At 41.9% G+C, this 21695-nt stretch overlaps 1 long non-coding RNA gene across 1 annotated transcript; it reads left to right on the top strand.

The window, feature by feature from the left end:
- The first annotated feature begins 1398 nt into the window (after positions 1-1398).
- LOC123582731 lies at positions 1399-20145 on the top strand. The gene is made up of 3 exons (XR_006704529.1): positions 1399-1581; positions 7027-7265; positions 19572-20145. It is a non-coding gene; the product is annotated as an uncharacterized LOC123582731 (long non-coding RNA).
- Positions 20146-21695: the final 1550 nt, after the last annotated feature.

Here is a 21695-nt window from a genome sequence, read left to right as displayed (position 1 = left end):
AGGATAGAGTGGCAGGAATATAGAGAGCTTGGGGAAGCATGGCATAGGGGTCAGCAGAGGTCAGATCGTGTGTGACGGATGTTATCACAAGTCAAGATCCCCAAGGAGCAGACACAGATTCACGTGCACAAAGTTTATTGGTGAGCACTCTAGGGATCAATACCTATGGGAGAGTGGAGAAAGTAGGACTGGGCAGAGACATAAGCTGGACTGTAATACAGGCTCAAGAAACTTGTCGGTTCATCCTATAGGGAACTGGGAGGGCCCTTCAGAGTTATCATAAGTTTAGGAGAGAGACCTGGGTCTCGATACTTTCCCAAGGGCCAGTTGACTGCTGGTTGAATGGGGACTTCCCTGAAGAAGAGTGTGTGATCTAGATTGAGGAGGGTCTTCTTATCTGAGGCCAAGTCCTGGAGAGAGATTCAGCTGAGACCTATCAGCTGCTTCATGGCCAGCAGCTGGGGGAACGAAAGCCTTGGTTTTGAAGGGGAAGACCCGATTACACATCATGGCATCCACTACAGATATTATTTTAAGCCTAGTGAGAAACCAGTGGAAGGTTTTCAGTCTGGAAGTAATACCACATTTTTGTCAAAAGATTATGCTGGTTGTTTCAGGGAGGATGGATTGGAAGGGTGACAAGATTGGCTCCAGAGAGACTAGTTACGAGGCTCTGGCTTAACTCAGGCAACAGATGACAATGGGATGGACGGGATGACGGCAGAGGAGATGGAGGGGTACATGTGTTTACGTGACGGTAGGTCAGATATGGGAAAGGGAATCTGACAACAGATTAGTTGGGGGAGATTAATGATCGAGAGAGTCAAGTATAATCAGAGTTCCTGGCGCATAGGACAGGGCAGGTGGTGAGGCCATTCATTGAATTTCTTCTATTTTGAGAAAGTAAGTAGATCAGTTTAACTTAGGGTAAGTTGAATTGAGGTGCTTACGAGATGTTCAAACAAAGGAGATCGTTAAATATATAATTGTAGAGCCCGGAAAAGATGTTTGGGCTCTGGGTGAAAACTTTAGAACTGTCGTGGTATTTGAGACCATGGGCTTAGATAAAAGATAGCTTAGAAAAAAGTGTAGAAAGTGATCCTAGGAACTGACCCTAGAGGAGCTCCCGTGTTTCAAGGTCAAGTGGACAAAAAGCTCCTAGCTAAAATAGAAGAAGAATAACCAGACGGTAGGAGGAAACCTGGCCGAGTGTCATGTCATGCAAGACAAGAAGGATGTCAAGAGGAAAAGTTTCAAACTCTGCTTCTGCAGTGGGTAGAATTACAGCCACGTTTTAGACACTCTTTAAGTCTTTATCAAATGCTGTCGTGTAAACGTCATGAACATGTCCGCAAAAACATGGTATGGCATTTTTATTTCCTTTTTAGGCAAGGGTTAGCTCAAGTTTTGAATATGTGGTTGTACATCATGCTCCTAATTAAAGAAACACTTGGCCCTGCTGAAAGGAAAGAAACATTCCTTTTCTGTTGTATCACATCGTAACATAATTGGAGAGTATCTACTGAAGGCCTACTATGTTCCCGTACTCAGCTAAGTGCCGTCGGATACATGGAATCCACGGTAAGGTTTTTGCTCTCAAGAAGCTTAAAACCTAACTGAAGCAAAGACCTGCTACTTCATTAGGCATGAACCAAGGTAGTGGCAGATGAGACCCATAGGACAGGGAGGTCAGGAAAGGCTTAGGTGAAGATACTGAAGTTTTCACTTGGTTCTGGAGGTCGGGTCAGGTCTGGATCGGAGGGAAGATACTTCTGGTGAAGGGTAGGATTTTTGAAAAAGCGGAGAGGGTGATTGATATACACAAGACACCTTTAAGAGACTTTAACAACTGAAAAGTGCATAAATGTGGTGGTACCTGAATGTTGTTTGAAATAATTGTTAAAGTCTAAATCCGTACCTAGTTTATAGGCCTTTAAATGTCTGATATTCACTTTATAATAGCTTTTGAGGTTCTGAAATTTTCTGATGAAATATTTTTTATTGGCTTTTCTTTTGAATTTAATTGGTGTGTGCTTTGCTTTGCGGTTTTAAATTTCAGATTGGCTAACTCAGACATCAAGTCCAGAGAGGTTTCCTCTGAAATACAATCCAATGAGCTCTCACATCGTACTTTATTCTTTTATCCCTACCCCACCCCAAAGAGATCATAGCCTATGCTTTTACTAATGAATTATAGATAACAGGTTGGGTAATGCTCCAGAATCCAGAATGAGTAATTCTTTGAAGAATCTAAAAACTGTGCTTGTGACTCTTTCCACATTTATTTAGAATTGGAAGTCTGTAAAGGAGGGAAAATATGAGCAGCCCATGTATGTTGAGGTGGCCAGCAGGCACAGTGCCACAGCATTATTTTTATGATAATTGGACTTATTTATTAAGTGGCAGATTGCTGTTTGCCTTTTTCCCAAACACAGGATACTGAATATTATCTCACGGGTCTATAACCTTCAGACCTAACCCTACTTTAGGAGCTGATCTCTCCATGCCTGCTAGGCGTGTGTCCCGTTGCAAAACTGAACAGCTCCAGGGAATACTGCTATCATGCTTCATGTAAATCTCCCCCCTTTTACGTCCTTTGCTTGTACATTGCACAGTTAGTGCCATATATAATAAGGCTGCTTGCAAATGGCTAGCAGGTAGGTGTGGCCTTAGGACAGAGACCATTAGCTTCCCCATAGGAGGAGATGATAGTCCTAATAACTAACCCTAGATAGCATGGGCACAAACCAATGTTTACTTACTCCGACACTTGATTGATAGTTCAGTTGAACAGAGATTTCTAGGTTGAAAGTTATTTTCCCTAAGAATTTTAAAGACTTGTGTTCCCTGTTCTTCCAGCACGCAGTATAAGAGGCTGATATATGTTGATTCCTGATTTTTTGGAAATGGCAAGTTTTAACTTTTTTTTTTTAAGTTTATTTTTTTATTTTTTGGGAGAGAGCGTGAGTAGGGGAGGTGCAGAGAGAGAGGAAAAGAGAGGGTCCCAAGCAGGCTCCACACTGTCAGCACAGAGCCCAACGTGGGGCTCTAACTCACAAACCGTGAGATCGTGACCGGAGCCCAAACCAGGAGTCGGATGCGTAACCGACTGAGTCACCCAGGCGCCCCACGTAAGTTTTAACTCTTTAGATGGCTTTAGAATCTTCTCTTTGCTCCCGATGCTCCCAAATTTTCTGGATTCTGAGTTATCATCTCTTTCATTTTTGTTTTGTTTTGGCAGAAAGTAGTGCTCCGTAGCTTGGGAGGTAAATTATCTGACACATAATGTGTCTAAAAATATCTTTATTTTAGTTTCCAGTTTGAAATTCTGGCTAGGTGTAGGCTTCTAAGTAAAAATTATTTTCTCTCAGAAGTTTGAAGGAATTAATTCATTGTCTCACTAACTTCCAGAATTGCCACTGGGAAAGCCATTGTCATTCTAATTTCTATCCCTTCACGTGATTTGTATTTTCTCTTGGAAAGTGTTTTGGTTCTTCTTCTTCTTTTTTTTTTAAAAGGTATTGTGTTGGAGCCTTGGTAGGCCCTTTCAATATAGAAACTCATGATCTATAGTTTTGTGAAGTCTTTTGTTACTACCATATTAATTAATTCTTCTTTCTGGGTATCAAAATCCTTGGACTTTGAAAATACTAGTCTGATTCTCCAAATTTCATACGACTTGAGTTTCTTCTTTTTTAAATACCTTGTTTTACCCTTTAAAATATTTTATCTCCTTTCCCAGCTTCCTTGTATTGAGTGTTTTATTTGTGCTCTCATATATTTAACTTCCAAGAATTTTCTTGTTCTTGGAATGTTCCTTTTTAAAAATAGCATTATGTTCTTTTTCATGGATTCAATATCTTTTCTTATCTCTATGAGGACATTAATGATAATTAAAACATTTTTTTTCTTCTGTCTCCCCCAGGGCCTTTTTGTTTGTTTGTTTTGGTCTCTGTCCATCATTTTCAGGCTTTCCTCAGATATCTTATGATCCATGGCAGCATTTAATATTTGAAAGTGAAGTTTGGAAAAGGTAACCTCTGTGCAAGGCCTGCCGGCTGAAGGGTTCACCGTAGGGTGACTGGGCCAGGCTGGATAAACAGGGCTGGTCAGTTCATCCAGAATATGGTCTTCTAATGTTCTGCCGGGGGCTTATGAGTGTGGCTGTTTCTATTCTATGAGTCAAATAGAGGATAGATCTGTGTCTCTGACTGTTCAGTTTGTAAACTCTCCTGTAATTCCCACGTGGGACTCCGACCCTCTGTTGTGCTGACGTTCTTTTCAGCCGTCCTGACTAGGCTGTCTAGGAATTATCCAGTCTTTTCCTGGTGGGCAGGGGGGGTGGTGGGGAGAATTCAGTATTTCTATTTGCTTTTTCTGTATAGATTTACACTTTTAAAAAACTCTCCTTGCTTTATTTTTTTCCCAGTTTTATTGAGAAATCATTGATACACATCACTACATACGTTTAAGGCATGCAGCATGGTGGTTTCATTTACATCATGTGATATGACCACCAGAAAAAGGTTCAGCGAACATCTGTATTCAGACTTAGATACAAGAAGAAGAAAAGGAAAGAGGAAACAATGACTGTGATAGGAACTCAGGATTTGCTCTCTTTAACACTGGGATGTGAGAGGCATTGCAAGTCGATCTCTGTCTTTAATCTCCTGTGTTTAACCTGTGGCCAGGGGCGTCCTTCTCAGAGCCCAGTGTCCCCAGCCCCCTGTAGCACTCCCCAGGGCCATGCAAACCTCAGATCCCTGTATCTTTGAGCCACAGAGAATTCTACCAGCAGGCAATGGTCCCTGAAGCTGCCTCCACTCTCTGTGCAGAGTCTGTCCTCAGACATAGTGGTTCCTCCCCCATAATGCTATCTCCTCGTCAGGGTCACCAACATGGCGCCTCACCAGGGTTCTGTCTAGATTCTAGAACCAACAACACTTGTGGTCTATTGGGCAGGTCACACTCTGCAAGTTCACCATGGCCCTGGTCCCCTGGAAGACTCTGCCTGCCACCAATGAAACCTTGTGTCCAGTCAGTCCTGGTGCTCTTCGAAATCTGTCACCACGTCGCCTACAGTGCAGCCTCCCCAGTCCCGTCTACCTGCTTCCTACTCTTGTCACCTCAAGCTCACTGTTCCACCACTCTCCCCACTGCCATAGACAGCACCACACCAGCAACAAGTTCCTCTCCATTTTTAGTCTCTTCACAGTCCTTTCCAACACTTCTCAACTTCACTTAACTTGACCACATTTTTATTTATTTATTTATTTTTTATTTTTTTTTATTTTTTTTTTCAATGTTTATTTATTTTTGGGACAGAGAGAGACAGAGCATGAACGGGGGAGGGGCAGAGAGAGAGGGAGACACAGAATCGGAAACAGGCTCCAGGCTCTGAGCCATCAGCCCTGAGCCCGACGTGGGGCTCGAACTCCCGGACCGCGAGATCGTGACCTGGCTGAAGTCGGACGCTTAACCGACTGCGCCACCCAGGCGCCCCTAACCACATTTTTAAACTTATGACCCCTCTTTGCAATATTATGTAATTCTTTTGAGCCTTTTTTTGGGGTTCAGTATTTATTTCATTATTTTTGAGTGGTATGTGATAAAGAAGGGCTTTCAAGTGAAATGTTTTGCTTGTGTCAGTACACTATTGAAGTTCATATTATAACTTTCATTGAAGTATAACTTAAACATGTAATGTCTATTTTTGAGAGAGAGAGAGAGAGAGAGAGAGCAAGCACATGTGCGTGAGTGGGGGAGGGGCAGAGAGGGAGACAGAGAATCCGAAGCAGGCTCCACGCTGACAGCAGAGAGCCTGATGTGGGGCTCGAACTCACGAACCAGGACATCTTGACCCGAGCCGAAGTTGGATGCCTACCTCACTGAACCACCCAGGCGCCCCTGAAGAACAACTTTTATATTGGGTTCTCAAACCAAACAAGGGAAAAATTAAAATCGGTATCTGTGATGACAATTATTTATAATTACGTATGTGTATGGAAATGTTTTATCATACGTACATTTTAAGTTTTCCCACTTAAAGAATGAAGCACACCCTTTATTTTACTCTAAGTCAAAACACACATATTTTAGAAACGAAACTGAGATTTAGTCATACACTACTTCATCGAGAAAGCACTCTATGGCTTGCTGTTTGGGATTACTTCATTTTGTGTTTTAACAGAAACCTGGAACTTTTCCGAAGGATGCCATCTTCTCACAGCTCTCTTGACTAGAGACAGCAGCTCTTCTCGCCTCACAGGGCATGACTATGCCATCAAGAGTTTCTCCCCTCCCCTTTGCCAATTTGACCATTGTTATTGTCTGACTTTCAGGGCATTCTTCTTTGTTACTCGAGGGTATTGTAATCCGACCCGGTCCTGTGTCATCTGACTGTGGAGGAGACCGTTGTGTCCCACAGGTCTGAAGATACTAGCCTAGGCCAACACTCTGCATCACCTCTGAAGGCGTAAACTTCAATAATCAACAACTCTCTATGCCTTTAGCCCTTCCTCTTGTCCCCAGTACTCAGCTCGGACCTCACTATGATCTCCATTCTGTCATTTCCTTCCTTTTCTTCTGTCTACAAGACTCCTTCAGGGCTTGATTTCATCCCCATACTAGCCGAGACCTCCAATCCATTATTAACTCTTACTTTCCCCAACCACTCTCAACACTTGATTAGTAATAACAAAAGGTAACATTTACTTGGCATGTTCTAGGCATTTGGTATGTAATTAGCCACTTTACGTATATATAACACATTTAATTCTAAAAAAAGTTCTATGGTTAGATACTATATTATCTCCAATTCACAGATGAAGGAAACTATGACCGAGAAAGTTTAGATACCTTGCCGCAGGCGATGTGGCTGGAAAGAGTTGCACTGAGTTTCTGTCCAGCTCCAGAACCCATACTGTTTTAAATCATTGTACTGGTACCTCAGTAGTCCCTTCTTTCTTGTCTTGAATTTGCCCATTGAATCATTTTTGTTTATCTGCTTTTCCATTCTTTTGTCAGGACTTCTGAGAGCTGCTGGAAAAAAATCACCACCCCTAGGTGGACTGATGCCATGACAAATCATGATTTCCAGAATCACCTGGACTTCCTTTGAATCCAGTTTCCCTGCATCAGAGAAAACGCTTTCCCTTCCTGCAGTGGCTATTCTAAAGTTTCGATGCAATCCTCACATCCTTTATCTTCCTCACATCTCATCTGCTTTTAGCAAATGGCCTCACCATGAAAATCATGACTACCAGGTATAAACCACCTTTATTTACAGCCCACACACTGACAAAGTCTTTATACATGCAACTGCTTCAGTGTCTTTTCCTGCAGTCCAAGAAGATGATGCCTCCATTGAAGACTTTTTAAAAAAGTTTTTTAAATGTTTATTTATTTTGGAGAGAGAGAGAGAGAGAGAGAGAGAGAGAGTGTGTGTGTGTGTGAGTGGGGGATGGGAAGGGGCGGGGAAAGAGAGAGGGAGACACAGAATCCGAAGCCAGCTCTAGGCTCTGAGCTGTCAGCCCAGAGCCAGACGCGGGGCTCGAACTCACGAACTGTGAGATCATGACCTGAGACGAAGTCTGATACTTAACCCACTGAGCCACCCCGGCGCTCATGATTAATCCTTTATGTCTGGACTCTGTGTCTCACACTCTGCCACCTAGTCCAAGATAAAGATCATATTGCACGTTTCTTGCTCTTTCTTCTGTACTTTCTATCTCTTTATCTTCTCTGGCTCCTTCACCTCACTCTGGTCCATATCCTCCATTAGCAGGATTGAGATATGGATTAGCTCTGGTCCTAGCACGAAGCAGGCAGGACCCTTGAAGAGAGTTTTATAAAGAGAGTATTTGCAAAGCTATGAGTAGGCTGCGGGGAAACTACAAGCCCAGTAGACATGCAGGGCTGACAGGCAAAAAAATTGAACAATTACTGGAGCCCAGGAAAAGAGTTACATGGATGAGACCAACTTAAAGAGGAGTTGGCTAATGACAGAGTTGGTTTTCATTGACCATAGGAAGATTTCTGAGAAATAACTACCCCAACCTTATTCTCCTTTCTCCAGTTTCCTGCCAGACCCTCCCATTGGCTAAACACAACCAAGACCCAGAGGACAAAAGGTTCCTTGTTATAATTATAGCCATAGAGACCAGCCTCCTAAGGCATAGAACAGGGTGGAGAAGGATAGAAAGTAGATCTAGATGGGGCAAATAGAAGATAGAAATGTGTGTGGAATCATCTTTTTCTGGAGCATGGTTAGTCTAATTTTCATTCGAATGCTAATTTAAAAGAAGAAATGTCCTTTTCGAATTTCAAATCATCACTAGTTTGTTTCTAGACAACAGAATACATTTCAGAAAACATTATTGGGAAAACGTCCCGATTTCTACAGTTCTTTCTTCCATTATCCCAAGTGTCCATTTACTATGTGTCTTGAATGTAGTAGGTACAAAATACATGATTGATCGAATTTGTTTTGGGCTTACTACGTGCCATTCTCTATTTGCTTGTGCTTCTGTTGCCTAGTAATTTTCAAAGGCTTCATTCCATAAAAAACAAAGGTGAGAGAAAAAGCAAAAACAAAAATTCTCCAATATTTTGCCCAAGTAGCATCATGTAAGAAACCAAAACAAAACAAAACATGGTGTGATGTTACACATCGTAGAGAAAGACAAATTTTAAGGGAAGAGGTAGGTTTCCCCTCTATGCCTGGCTTTGGCTAGGCCATGGTGCAGCATGGCCAAACTATAGAGGGCCAGGGCAGGCCAAAGGGCCAAAGGTCCTTTCAGAATTGGCTGCCCCCGCACCTGCACAAACACCCTTTAAGAAAGGGTGCGGTTACATTTGGCGGCCAGCCCCCAAGCTCTTTCATGAGGGTTTTCTCTTGCTTTTCCCCATTTATCCAGCACATATCTTGGCTAGCACATTCCTGAAATCGATATATCTGTGGCTTTCCTGGGAGGGTGATGCTGAAGAGAGTGGGGGGTTGGCTTCCTGGGGTTGATCAAAGAGTGTCCTGATTTTCTCGGAAGCACTGAAGCCCCAAGTCTCCCTTGGGTCCGTCTGAAGGTTTGCACAGCTGTCTTATGTTCGGGGTAGGGTGTATCATCACCAATTATTTTGTCATCATTATGTCCTGAAATGGTAAAATTTTGCCACATGGGCATAGAAAGGAAATATGGAAACACAAGGATGGTCGTGGACTGGGGAGAGGATGACACGAAAACCCCAGCTCTCTCTTGAAATCAGGCAGATCCTTAAGAAAACTCCCTTGTCTTCTGAGGAAGTGTGAATCATTTTTGTTTACTTTTCAACCTCTATTTTCCCATCCAACTTTTGGCTTCCCTTTCTAATTCTTTATAAAAATTATAAAATTCTTTATAAAAACACCTCCTGCCATCTGGCATAAAATAGGACAGGTACATGTCTGGTCACCATCCTTTGATGCCTGGACGTCTGTTTGAGTCTATCGGCTACGTTTTCCAACGACCAGGCAATCCTCCAGAAGTGTCTCACTATTATAAGAAGTTATACCTGCACTTTGGTCCTATGCCACCAGGTGAGCAATGGAAAAGAAACCAGGTTAAATGCACACTGATTAGCAAATGGAAAAAGGCAGGAGTATTTTCCTTGATAGTATCACTCATTTCCATAACATGAAAACCTCGATATTGTATATACATTTGGATTAAAAGAAGACCATTGTCAAATGGGGCTTTTATTCCTTATTACTTTGCAGTCGTCTTCCCTAAGTTTAATCTCTCCACGAATATTTACTGAGGGCCTTTTAAGTGTCAGGTATTGTTTTAGATTCTGAGAGTACCACAGGGAACAGCGTGAATTCACCGAGCTTGTGTGTGAGTGAGGCAAAGGTGCGTGTGGTAGAGGGACCTGGTAGAGATTGAAGTCTCTGAAGAAGAGGGAAGCGGTGTGAAGGGAGCCCCGCAGTTAGGGCAGTCCAAGATGGCCTCTCCGAAGAGGAAGCTTCTAGTGGAGATCTGAGTGTTGTGAGGGAGTGAACCAAGAGGTCACGTCAGGAAAGAACACTGCACAAAGTAAACTCCACGATCTGTGAATGAATGCATATGTCTAACCCAGGGGGTGCGAGTGACAAAGAAGGCACATACCCAGACAACATACGTTGTATCTATCTGTGATGGTTCATTGCATGTGTCAACCTGACTGGCCAGCGGGTGCCCAGGTTCCATAGTATTTCCTGGTGTGTCTGAGGGTATTTCTAGATGAGATTAGCATTTGAATGGGTGGATTCAGCAAACTAGATCGCCCTTCCCAAAGTGGGTACACGCCATCCAATCCACTGGGGGCCTAAATAGAACAAAATGCACAAGAAGGAGGAATTGCTCCCTTTACTTCCTACCTCACTGTTGAGTTTGGATATCTTACCTTCCCCAGTCTCTGGACTGAGGGTTACACCATTGACTGCCCTGGTTCTCAGACCTTTGGACTCAGACTGAAGTGTACTCCCAGCTGTCCTGGGTCTCTAGCTTGCAGAAGGCAGATCCTGGGACTTACTAGTTTCCATAATTGCATGAGCTAATAAATCTCCTATACATTGATATATGGATAATAAATCTCATATGTATTTATTTATGTGCACTTAATACTTATGTATTAATAAGTACATATTAAATGCACATATATAAATGCATATATAAATGTTCTCTTTCTCTGGAAAACCCTGCCCTGACTTATAGTTTGTCTATCTCTCAATTTCTCAACATATCTATCTATCTATCTATCTATCTATCTATCTATCATCTGTCTATCATCTATCAGATATATCTATGTATTTATCACCTATATGTCTCTATATTCTATTTATTATTTATCTCTCTACTTATCTACCATTTATCAATCTATCAGAAGTATACTATTATACGATTATTGTTCAAGTTGCTGTGTATTTGAGTTTCTGGTGACCTATGTGGCCATTCAACCATATGATGGTGCATGTATATTTCTAGGGTTTGTTAGATCATTCTCAGACTCAGGAATGATCTGAGTGAAGCAGGACAAAGGGGCTGAGAAGCTTCAGCAATCAAGGAATAGGATAGCATGAATCTCTGAGCTTAAGCTGGAGTGGTTTGAACGGCTACAGTGGTCAAGTTCAATGAGTTGGTTGTGCTCACAGCTTTCTTGGAAGCAGAATATGCTTTACACAGTGGCTTTGGCCTTGCTAGTCAGGACTGCAAGTTCTTCAATGGGCCCTGTACTTGTGTGGTTGGTGATCTGTGTTGGCTCTGAGAGATGCACTCAACATAAACGTGGGGAGGTGAGGGCATATCTGTAGGCGTAGTAAACCAGTTTGACGGGAACAGAGGTTTTGAAGAGAAGAAAGGTGAGAGCAAGCATTTGGAATGTAGGTTAAATTGTGGAGGACCAGAAACACAGTGCTGTAAGCAAGTCTTTATAGATGAGTAAGCTTTAGTTACCTCATCTCTAAAATGGGGATAATCATACACATCTCATGGGGTGAGAACGGGATGATATAACGCATATAAAATGTCTAGCATTACATTGTACACATATTAAGTGCTTAATATAGAGTAACTGCTACTCTGATAATGAAAGTGGTGTTTAAGGATGATTAATGTGGCCACAGTGTGTGGGATTAGGTGGAAGAGGGAAATAGTGGAATAGGGATCCCAGTTACAAGGTTGCTTTAACAGTCTAGGCATAAATACAGTACTAATGAGGCTGGGAAAGCAGGGGCCCAGGAGAAATCACCTACAGGGAGAGTTAAGAGGCCTTGGAGACTGCCTGGGAACATGCCACCAAGGAGATGGGGAGCTTGGAGACAACTGGGTTTTGGCCTGGGTGGCTCCGGTGCCATGGAACTTGTTTTGGCTAAGGCTGTTAAGCGACCATTCTGCTAGAAGGGGCAGGTTGTGCGGGAGCCCATAGATAGAACCAGGGGAAGGGGGAGGAGGACAGGGAGGGCCAAGTAAAAGTTGAAGGATAGAAATAGACTAGTTCAGAGGAGAACTGTCCAATAGCAAGTCCTGCTGGTCAGCGGGGGGAATCATGCCAAGGACCAGCTGCCCAGTGGCCTGTGGTGACTAGAGCAGAGTCTAGGATTAAACCAGACTCCTTCCTCCCTCTCTTCCTTTCTTCTTTCCCACCTTCCTTTCCTTTTTCCTTCTCTTCCCTCCTTCTGTCCTTCTTTCCTTCCTCAGTTAAAGAGTGGGCTAGGTTCTGCGCCCAGTACTGGGCATATAAAGTTAAATAAATTAGATCCTTGCTCTTGGGAAGTTCACTATCCAACGTGAGTTAGAAAAAATGCTAGTACGAATTTGAGTCTGGTTATGTGGAATAGGGAGAGAAGGAATTACCCAATGAAGTAGAAGTCTTTTCTTCCAGAAGATCTGGGAAGGATTAGATAAGAAGATTTAGGTGCATTTATTTATTTATTATCTACAGGTGATGCAAGGTCTTTTCATCTATGGGGAATACGAAAGGATTTTCATCCATGGGTGACATGAGTGGCTTTTCTTCCAGACTTGTTCCTGAAGGTGAGAAGCATGTGGCCTGTGAGGATACGAGGTGAATTTTGATTTTCATTTGAAGGATGTCAAAATGATCCATCTCAAGATCATAACGCGTCGCAGAATTTTGTACTTTACTTTTCTTCCTGAAATAATAGCTCTCACTCATGCGTTCTCCTATGATGAACCGTTAGGTCCGTCATTCTCCACATATAATCTGTGGACTTGCACAGCAGCAGCATTTGGGAATAGGCTAGGAATGCTTATTCTCAGGTCCCACCCCAGACCCACTGAAATAGAAGTGGGAGAGATGGACACTAGCCATTTGTGTTTTTCAAGTCATCCGAGTGATTCTGAGACCAGCTAAAGCTTGAGATCTGCTGCTTTAGGTTCCCAGCATGGACCCTTGCATTTAGTGGGTAGCCAATAGCATCCACTTGAATCACATTCATAATGTCTGATGCTTTTCCCCACATCTACGCCAGAGGTGGTAACGGACTCCCAGGGTGAAATGAGGTATAAGGTTCTCTTAGAAAGTGGGAGAAGCACAGATTTCTTCCCCCTTTCTTGCCTGGCCTGATCTTCTTTTCGCAGATGTTCTATTAAACTTGCGATTCTGTGTGAGCTTCAGGTTCGAGTTTGGGGCTAGCTGCACCCTCTGCGTTTTTAAGCTACAGAATAACACAAGAGTAAAAAAGGAAGAATCGTGGGGCGGCTGTCCCTTCTCCAGTCTCCAGGTTTTGTATGGAATCAGAGAGAGGAGCCCTCTTGCTTGGGTTAGCCTCACCTCCTGGCCGCATCACAGTATTTGAGCTTGTTGATCGATGCAGCCTTTTTTAAAAAAAACGTTTTATTTATTTTTGAGAGAGAGAGAGAGAGAGAGAGAGAGAGAGAAACAGAGTGCAAGCAGGGAAGGGGCAGAGAGAGAGGGAGACACAGAGTCCCAAGCAGGCTCCAGCCTCTGAGCTGTCAGCACAGAGCTGGACGCAGGTCTTGAACCCACGAACTGCAAGATCGTGACCTGAGCTCAACCGACTGAGCCACCCAAGGGCCCCGATGCCACCTCTTTAGAACTTCCTCTCTTAGCTTCTGGCCGGACCTCCGCTCGCTATCGTTTACAACCTTCTTTTCCTGTCCCGGACTCTCCCTCTGTCCTCTCTGTTTTGGTTATTTCAACCACTTCCCTGGCTCAGACTATTATTTCTAAAGGAATTTCTCCCAAATGCCTCTCTTGAGCCCAGGCCTTCAGCAGAGCACCAAGCCTCTCTCTCTAACTGCAATCTCCACTCCTGCGGGTGCCTTAAACTTCGCCTGCCTGAACCGAACTCCTCAGTTTCTTCCATCAGTGGACACTTCATCCCAACTTCTCCATGTCTGTTCAGAGGGTGCCATCATCCTCCAACACGTGCTGGAAATGCTAGCCTCATCTGTAGTGCACAGGATCCAGGCAAAAACCGGATTAAATATCCGTGCTGGGATCTTCCAGGGAGGGGCTAGGGTGGGGAGGGGGTCTCTCTCTCTCAGTTTTGCCCCTGTGTTTGCTCACTTCATTTATTCAGCCTTTCCCCACCCCTCCCGGAGGCTACTGCAATTGTCTTTCCTTCCGCGCGAGAGACAGGAGACTGCAAGAAATTGCCCCAAGCTTTTTCTTTCTCATTTTCAAACCCCCAACTCATTATTAAATATGCGGGCAAAATCATCTTGTTCTGCCATTGTGTAATAAAGTTCCGTGTGGCAGCTTGTTCGGCGTGGGCTTGGGAGCATAAACAAATGGAGGTCATTTTGCCTTCTGGGGGGTTATTTTTAATATCCAAGATTTTTCCGTTCCTGCTCATTTCCCCTGCTTCTTGCTTCAGAAGCTCCTCACAGCTAAATCCATTGATAGCTTCCACCAAAACATAAATCGCAGAAAAGAATGCATGATTTATTCATAGGGTCTTCCATCAAAACATAGGTGAGAATGTATTAGACACATTCTAATACACGTTATCACCTGGCTTTGCACACCGCATGGAAATAGCAAATTAGATTTCTGGAAGGAGAGAGACTGCTGATAATGCCAGGATTTGCTGACATTAAGAGTGACCTTTCAGAAGGAGCAAGGGAAAGAAAGGGCAAGAATCAATATTTTAGAAAGTATTTTACATTCATTGTTCTGTTAATCTTGACAACAACTCTTATTTAACAGATGAGGAAACTGAGACTCAGTGATGTTTAATAGCTCACCCAAGGTCATATTTCTGCAAGAACTAGGGATTCTGCCTTGAGTGTTTTGGACCCCCAAAGCCGATTTCCTCTTTATTATGCCAGCATCTTCCAAAAGGATTCCATGGGACACGAGTTCAGTAGAATGATAAGTATTCTCTGTAAAAGGTCAATCAAATTACAGAGCAGTCTCAACACGGCTCTTTGTAGTGGACTCTTCTCTCTCCCCTGACCCCTGGGGACCATCGACCTCTTCTCTGGTCCTATGGGTGTGCCTTTTCCGTATGTCATAGAAATGGGATCATGCGGTATGCAGCATTAGCAAAATGCATTTGAAATTCACCATGTTGTGTGCAACAGTTTTTCTTTTTACTGCTAAATGGGATTCCATTGTACAGTTGTACATGGAACACATTTAGGGTGTTTCTCACTTTAAGCAATTGTGAATAAAGCTGCTATGAACAATTGCATACAGGTTTTAGGGGGTAAATATAACTCTTCACTTATTTTGGGTGGGATTGCTAGAGAGTGGAGAAAAGCCTGGAAGTAATTGCTAATGTTTTTACATCGTTAGTTCCCAGAGATTCTGTGTTTTTTTGTTAGCCTACACTTGACCTTAATATTGACAACTTTGAATTCATCTTAAATATGTCAGGCTGGATCTGCAACAGGGACATAGGATACATTTCTCTCTCTTCTTGCCAATTCCTTTCAAGTGCCTGTCTTTCTTTAGATTTCTGGTTAGCTGGTTACCCTAAAACCTCAGCTCTCTGATGCACTCGTGAAAAGTTGTGAATTTGCAGGGTTATGTACATATGGAAAATTTCTTCAAATGCAGTTTTCTCTTCTGTAAACATGGAAGGCTAATCTTCATGGACTCCAAGTTCTTATGTATTTTTAAGATCATCTGTATGTATGTCCTATAAAGAGAGGTTTTCCATCCTCTAGCACTGTGGCTGATTTCATCCTACAGTAAGTTTCCTTACATCGAACAAATATTAGTTTTAAATTAGTCTCCTCTGTGTGCGTGTGTGTGTGTGTGTGTGTGTGTATGCTTGTGTGTGTGTGTGAGAGAGACAGAGAGAGAGAGAGAGAGAGAGAACGATGGTATATGGAAGGTAACATTTTCCTGTCTTCTCCAAGCTCACAAAAAAGAAAATACTTTTGGATGCCCATTCATTAAACCATACCTTCCTCACTCTTTTATCTCTGCTGTCATCATAAATCAACTTCCTGATCACTACAGTGTGTTCACTGGGGCCTTGGAATCGTCCAATATCCTAGTCTCTGAGAATCACTGGAGATAAGTCACCAAAATGGTGCCTCGAGAAGTACATCATTTCATACTTGACCTCAAGTCTCAGATCTTTCCTCAGAATCCTTTTTTGTGCCCCTATCCTGCTCATTCTTGGATTAAGCTCAGAGAATGTTCCAAAAATATTATCCCCCCTCTTTAAAATGAGTCCAAAAGTTCATTCAGCTGATGATCTCATTGCCTGTTGAGTAGAGAGACACCATCTAATGGGATTTGTGACTATTTCTTCCCATTCTCCTTGGTGTATTTTCAGATATTTGTCCTAATGTTCTCTTTTTGTTCTGGTTGGAAGCATGTTTCTCTTCCAATCTAAGGTTGATGTCTCAAAATCCAGAGATTTCCATCTAAAATTTTGAATCAGCTGTCAATTTTGACCAAAAAACCCCCCAAAACCTGTTGAGATTTTGATTGGGAATTATGGAATCTATAAAGTCACATTAATTATTGCATTAATAATTTTTGACATATCTGTTTGAAGACTATTTTTTCTGGTATTATAATAGTCATTTCACCTTTTTTTGATTAGTTATTGGCATCCTTTTTCTCTCCTTTTACTTTTAATCTACTTGCATTTTTACATTTAATGTGAGATTCTTTCAGATGACATAAAGTTGGATTATCCTTTTTTATTTGGTCTGAAAAATTACTGTGTTTAAATTGGAGGGTTTAGGAATTTATATTAATGCAATTATTGATAGGATTTGGTTTACATTTACCATCTTACTTTTGTTCTATTTGTTTCGTCTGTTCTTAGTCCCATTTTCCTAACTTCCTACCTTCTTTTGAACTAATTTGGTATTTTATTTCATCTTGGGCATTAACTTCTTATCATTACTCCTTGTTTTATTTTATTTTGTTAATTTTTTTTCAGTTTATTTATTTATTTTGAGAGAGAGAGAGAGAGAGAGCAAGCAGGGGAGGGGCAGAGAGAGAGAGTGAGAGAGAGAGAATCCCAAGCAGGCCTCACACTGTCAGTGCAGAGCCTGATGCAGGGTTCGCACCCATGAGCCGTGAGATCATGATCTGAGCTGAAATCAAGATTTGGATGCTTAACTGACTGAGCTACCCAGGTGCCCCACTTATTGTTTTATTTTCTGAGTGATTTTTTAGGGTTTGCAATATTAATCCTTAATTAACCCAAATCTATGATTTCATGTGTAATTTAAGACCCTTTCTACATTTATTTCTATTTCTTTCGTTCTGTCCTTTGACTTGTACAAAGTTTAAATCAAGATTTATTCCTGGGCTCAGGGCCATTGCCACTACACCAGCTGGGAAGATATACCATGATGAATGTCAGGGATACTAAGACATAGGTTCCATCACCCAAGTGCTTACTTGAAAATATGGAACATATTTAAATGGAAAGTAATTATAATAGGGCAAACAAATACATGTGGTAAAAGTCTAATGACCAGAATAGATACCAAGTACAAAATAAACTGAGGGGGAGATCAGCACGGATTGAAGTGTCCAAGAAAAATCCCAGAAAGAGGAAAGGAACCCAAAAGAAGGATTTGCCAAAAGAAAAGAAGAATTTTATTAGTTGAACAAGAATGAGCAAGATGGCGACTCTGGGATCTTGTAGAAGTAGCTGGGTGAAAAAATAGCTTCACTAGAGGGAGGAATTCAAGCTGCCAACTATAGAATATGAATTTGGAGAGCTTGGCGTTTTGTAAAGCAAAGCGCAGTATTTCTTGCAGAGTGTTATCTCATTATTTGACAAATTGTATTTCTGTAGCTTTGTCCCTTCATGCTACTCCATCCCACCCTTTTAGGGAACAGTACTTTGCTAGACAGCTTTCCAAAAGCAGCTTTACTTTCATAAACCTTGTGTCTCATAACTTTGTTAATGAGTTACTAAAGTGAGGAAAGTAGGAGGCATAGAATGTAAGTGATGGAGAAAGTAATAACGAGTCCAGCAGAGAATATCACTTTTAGTCGTGAGAAAAATCTGCTTGACAAGGAAGGACATATATTTCTTCGTGTCGCGCTCTCTTCCCTCAGTCCCTCCGCTTTACTACATGTTAGATTTGCCTCTCTTTTCCACGTATCTCTAAGTCATCTCTCATGTCACAACTTGTACTGCTTCTCAAGCCTGGATGAATGCTTCAGTGACCTACCCAGTGACATCATCTCGGAGTTGTTGCCTGAAACCAGATGTGGAGGCGGTCTATCACCTCTTTGCTGGGATCATCTCGGTGGCCGTGCCGGCATTCCCCTCTTTCCTCACTATTTCACGGAACTGATCATCCAAGAATCCTGCATTATTGTCCTTATGCCACACGAGTATGCTGATGATCACAAAGATTAGGTCCAAAGTCAGTGGTGAGTAAAGCCAGGAATTCAACCTAGGTTTGTCTGATTCTAAAGCTCAAGTTGTTCCAGCCATCACAAACAGCCTATCAAGCATCCTCTGTTTAACAGTTCATTTTGCAGGGGTGCCTGGGTGGCTCAGTCGGTTAAGCTTCCAACTCCTGATTTGGGCTCAGGTCATGATCTCATGGGGGAGAAAGCACAAAGCCTGCTTGGGATTGTCTCTCTCTCTCTCTCTCTCTCTCTCTCTCTGCCTCCCTTAAAAATAAACTTTAAAAAATAATTCATTTTGCAGAGTCTACACTGGACGCCCGCAGTGCCTATGTCTAAAAGCCTATTATTGATATGTTCACAAATGTCTTTCTGAATGTCTTAATTTCTTTTGTACTGCTTTCATTTTCTTTTTATTTCTTTCCTTGCTTTCCAAGTTCAATGTCCGATCTGTGATTTGGAGCCTCTGTGTCAGTTGGTGATCACTCTAGCAAACATTAATTATATTTTAAAAATGACTTTTAAGTGTCCATATCACCATTTTCCATGGGAGGTCATGAGATAATAATAAAGATTTGGCACTTAAGCTGCTTAACGTTCTTAGAAGTGTTGACATTGGCAAATCTAATTTGAGCCTTTTTTTGAGGGGAGGGAGGTGTGATGGTGCATGACGGTACAGGTTGCTAATTTAAGCATAGGTACACAGAAACATTACCCCACCAATAAATTCCCAATAGTATTTGCTCTCAGGTTACGCCATATATGTGTTCTTTACCAAGCAAGCTACGGCTGCTTGCTTTAATTATAGTCCACGTTTTGTCACCCTAGGTCTTATTCCATTCTTAAAACTTCTAACTTCTTGGAGATCCATGGTTTCTAACTTCTTGGGGATCCATTTTGTCTTGCCATGTTTCGAATTTTTATCTTGCCTCCATCAAATGAACAGATACTGTTGGCTTTTGTAGGCAGGGTTGCAAGCTTGACTTTATCCCATCAGGGAGGAATGTTGATCAGTTTTAATCAATCATAGGTAATTTCGTTGTCCTTGACAGTAAATGATTTAAGCGTTAGCATTAAATATAATTTTGGCTAATGAGACACGAAGGGAGGTCTTTGAAGGATTTTTGGCAAGCTTTTCCTCATTGGTAAATATTCATACTGAAGCAACTTTCTTTTTCTTCTACCCCTCAATATTTTGGTGACTTCTGTGATGCCTGGAATTGCAGCAGCCATATTGTGATGATGAGGGACAGGCATAAGATTGAAAGGAAACAGATAGAAGACGTAATGCCAAAAGCTGGGAAGAGCTGGTGTCTTTAAGAACATTTTTGAGCCACTGCGTAACAAATTCCAAGGCTGAACTTTAATACTTATATGAGATAATAATAATAGCAGGGGTGAAATCTGCTGGTGTTTAAAAGCTACCACACTTTGAGAAATGACCAGGTTTTTTCTTTTTTCTTTTTCCTTTTCCACAGCAGCACTTGTCAGAGATTGAAAAACAATAGATCAGTGAGGAGGAGGGTCATTAAGTAGGAAGAGGTGGGGAATTATTTCCTAACAATCAGGATTGAATATCAGCAATCTTGTTGTTGCTGTTCTCACTACACTGAGTGCCTGATGTATGCATTACTATTGAATGTGATCTAATTATTCTGGCCTTTATGTCCACGAGTATAGAAATTTGCAGAAGGAAAACATGGTGATAAAGTGTTCTGCTAACCTCAAAGTCTTCCACAACGTGTATTAGACTCCTAGCCCCATCAACTCTGCTATATCTGCTTCTTCAAAGGAGCTTCTTGCAAGAGGCACAGTTTAAAAGTTAGTTATTTAAACCTTTGTGACAGAATTCCACATTTACGTCGAAGTTGTTTTGGAGAGAAGAAACAAGAATGGCGTATAAAAGGCTCACTGACATACAGAATTTTTTTTTTTTTTAATTTTTTTTTTTCAACGTTTATTTATTTTTGAGACAGAGAGAGACAGAGCATGAACAGGGGAGGGGCAGAGAGAGAGGGAGACACAGAATCGGAAACAGGCTCCAGACTCTGAGCCATCATCCCAGAGCCTGACGCGGGGCTCGAACTCCCGGACCGCGAGATCGTGACCTGGCTGAAGTCGGACGCTTAACCGACTGCGCCACCCAGGCGCCCCCATACAGAATTTTTAAGAAACAAATGAACTGATCAGCCAAATGCCATAATCACGTAAGTGACTAGTATTAAGTAATAATAATAGCTAAACAAATAACTAGAACCATGCATAGATGTGCTTTATTTCTTTCACAGGGACCATACTAGCCAATATTCTTGTTCTCTAGTATTGTCTTCAGGATCTAACTTTTCTAAGAACCGTAGGTCTGTATCTTCTTCCTTTTTTTGTAAAATAATCTGATAAAAATATAAAATCATCTCAATGGAAGTCAGAGGACCTGGGTTCCGGACTCAGGGCCATCACTGACTGATTGCATAATTAGAGACCTGTTAGGTAAGTTCGCTTTATTCATTTTCCAAGTGACATCATCCCAGCGAAATGGAGCTGATTTGGGGATAAGCACAGTATCCTCTGGTAGTAATGAATCACTGAGGATTGACTATAAACTTAAACTTGTCTGGCCAACCATATTGGGCAAATCTAGCACTATTTTCTCACCATAGGTTGTTAAAGGCCCTTAACCTTTATAACCTATTATAACCCTAATAAGACACAGGCATAGCTGATCAAGATATGGTCTGGATCCCTGGACCCTAGATCTCTTCATCCCATATGGACAGGTGACACTGTACTTGTTATTCCTATGCCTCCACCAGCTGTGTTTATTGGCCTCATTGTATATCTGCTTATTATGGGTATTCATGCCAGAAACTGTTGAGACGGCTGCAAGATACTGAGCAAATGCAAAGATGCCATTAACGGATCTGCTCTCGATGTCGAGTTATAGAGCTGAGTACACGCGGCATGTCATTTCTAGGTTAAATGCTGACTTTGAACATGGCAGCAGATCCAAGCTGCCTTTCCTGCTTGTCCATGGTTGATTTATAACCTATTGTCAAGTGATAACTTGATGAGATTAAATTATGCTTTCTAGAGACATAAGCCTGCATTGCCACACCTGAGAAATTTTTATGTCACACTTGTATTCTGGACACCTCACATAAAAATCAAACCTGCTTGTACTGGGCTTTTATTATTTATTGGCAAGGCCTCCATTGGTTCTCTTCACATAGCTCACAAACAAGGGTTCTCATGTCAAGTTCAGACCAGCACAATAGGATGTGTGTTTTAAAGGGTAATGCAAAACCTGCTTTACTTATGACGAAAGGGAGGACTTAGAAAGCCGAGGAGGAGAG

Source organism: Leopardus geoffroyi, chromosome B1 (genome assembly GCF_018350155.1).
Source record: "Leopardus geoffroyi isolate Oge1 chromosome B1, O.geoffroyi_Oge1_pat1.0, whole genome shotgun sequence".
Classification (NCBI taxonomy): domain Eukaryota; kingdom Metazoa; phylum Chordata; class Mammalia; order Carnivora; family Felidae; genus Leopardus; species Leopardus geoffroyi.
Note: the sequence above shows the minus strand (reverse complement) of the source record. Positions and strands in the feature narration are given on the sequence as shown.